The sequence below is a fragment of the Mus pahari genome, chromosome 7 (assembly GCF_900095145.1).
Source record: "Mus pahari chromosome 7, PAHARI_EIJ_v1.1, whole genome shotgun sequence".
NCBI lineage: Eukaryota > Metazoa > Chordata > Mammalia > Rodentia > Muridae > Mus > Mus pahari.
In genome coordinates, this window is record NC_034596.1 from 64605355 (window position 1) to 64607731 (window position 2377).

Genomic DNA, 2377 nt, shown 5'->3' on the forward strand with positions numbered 1-2377 from the left:
GGCTTTCTCCGTGGTGCCGTCCCAACAAAAGAATGAGCCCCTCGGGCATCCGTGTGCTTTTTTTGGATAGGCATGGAAATTGACAGGAGAGTTGCATTAACAAACATATGCATGTGTCTAGTATATCTGTACATTTGTGGCAAACAAAAAAATTATAAACATAAGAGCCGATAACTAAGACAGAAAATCCAAGTTCTGGAAGAGTCTCGGGCTTCCTCTTCCCACATGACGTCAGAGAGTCCTCAGCCCCATTGCAGCATCCTGAGCTGTGATAGACTAAATAAAGTTGTCCTGGTGCCTACCCAAAAGAGAGGCTCATCAGAGCAGGTCCCCCTTCTCAGGGGCCGCCTATAGAGCTGTGGTGTGGTAGAAGGCTAAGTAAGTAAGCCCCTCACAGAAAACTGTGCTCTCGGCTCTCCAGAGAGGAAAGGGTGTGGAGAAGAATGTAAAAACGGACACTGGGCAGGAGCAAACGTCCCTCCCCAGGAGCTACTTTTAAGAAGTATATCTCTCTAAAAACATCCATCCAACGCAACAGAGCTTTTAAGACACACCAGCTGAAAATGGACTGTGACGAGTCACCCCCGCTGACAACCTCGGCGTTTGTGTAACAGCAGAAATGGATGTTTGTGCACCAGGAGCAGAGGGACCTGTCAGGCCAGCCTCACTGTCCTTCCCATCCACATTTGTGATGCTTCCGGTGAAGTCATGGGGCAAGGGGCAAAGAAGAAAATGTCCACCAACACGGACAGTGCACAAAAGCTATTGGGGTGGCGGGGAGTACTCAGAACACCTTGAGAAAATTAGTGTTAATTCTAAGTTGCCTGGACTACCATTTCAGACCATGTCTCACCCACTGAAGGTTTTTTTGTCTCTTTCCTCTCTACTCTGTGGTTATTTAATCCTCCATGTAAGAAAAGAAAGACTTAAAACATTAGAATCCAGAAAACCAAAACCACTGCTCCCGTTAAGCAATGCCAAGCCAGATCTTTAAAGCTCTATCTGGTCCACTGGTTCCATACTAAGAGGTTTGCTGCTCAAAAACCACAACGAGCTGGCTGGAACTGTGGCTTTTGACCCCTTCAGTTTCAGTTGTGTTTACATCTGTGCGCCATGTGCATGCAGTGCCCATGGAGGCCAGAAGAGGGCATTAGATCCCTGGAACTGTAAACAGAGATGACTGTTAGCCCCATGTGGGTGTGGGAATTGAACTTTGGTCCTCTGGAAGAACGGCAAACGCTCTTAACCACTCAGCCACCTTTCCAGCCCTCATCCTCATTTCTATTAGTCACCTTTCTCTTTACATTCTGCGCAACCAATAGGAACCGGTCCCCTGCTCTGGCTAGTTTCTACAAATCACAATACTGTCCTTGCTCCAGGGCCCTGCTTCCCACTGAATCTAAGCCAGCTTATCAGGTGTCTGTCCAAGCAGTGATTCTATAGGGGTGTGACCAATTAGCCTAACATCCGATTGCTGTTTCAAATGTCCTCTTAGAAGAAATTTAATTACAATTTGTATCTTTTCATGACTTTGGAACTATAGAAAAGCATACCTTTAAAAATAATAATAATAAATCAGTTAACTTTATTCTCTATGCTATATGTGAAGACATCTTTTCAATTTGGCTGAGTTTTGCACTGTAAAAAACTGCCGTAGACATCGGAGGAATATGTCTTCCTTCATTCAGTGGGAAATCCTTCCCATAACGCCTTTGTGGCTAGGAGCTTTTCAGGGGTTTCAAAGCAAGCCTTACAAATACAATTTAAAAAGGCGCTATCTATAAGTACAACAAAAAGAAATATTGTCTCTGGACAATAATAAAGTTCAGAGTGCAAGCATAGTCTACTTCAGGTAAGCAATGTGTTCCGGAAAGCCAAAATCAAATGTTTTAAATTAGTTCAGAGAAGTGATTCTTAATAGGTATAACACCCATCATAAATCCTTCTGTGAGGTACACAATCCAGCTCTAATGAAAATATATACCTTTCAATTTAATGGTTTTAAGTCTGGATTTGAGTGTTGAGTTTTCCAAAAGAAGTGAATGCATGTATGGATTTTTTTGTTCAGCACTTGGGATAGCTGGCCTAGGTTAGCAGAAATGTTTTATGAACCAAATAAGAACCTTCACATTCCAATAGCAAATTTTAGTCTTTGCCATGACAGCTGCACATAGCTTCCACTCTGGTAAACGCAACACCAACTCTCCTGGGGGTCTTAAGAAAGTCTCTTCTAAAACAAAATAATAAAGCAAAGTGAACATCTTTGTAATATCACCCTGGAACACGGGCCACCAGCCCTCTCCTCGGATGTCACCCTGGAGCACGGGCCACCAGCCCTCTCCTCGGATGTCACCCTGGAGCACGGGCCACCAGCCCT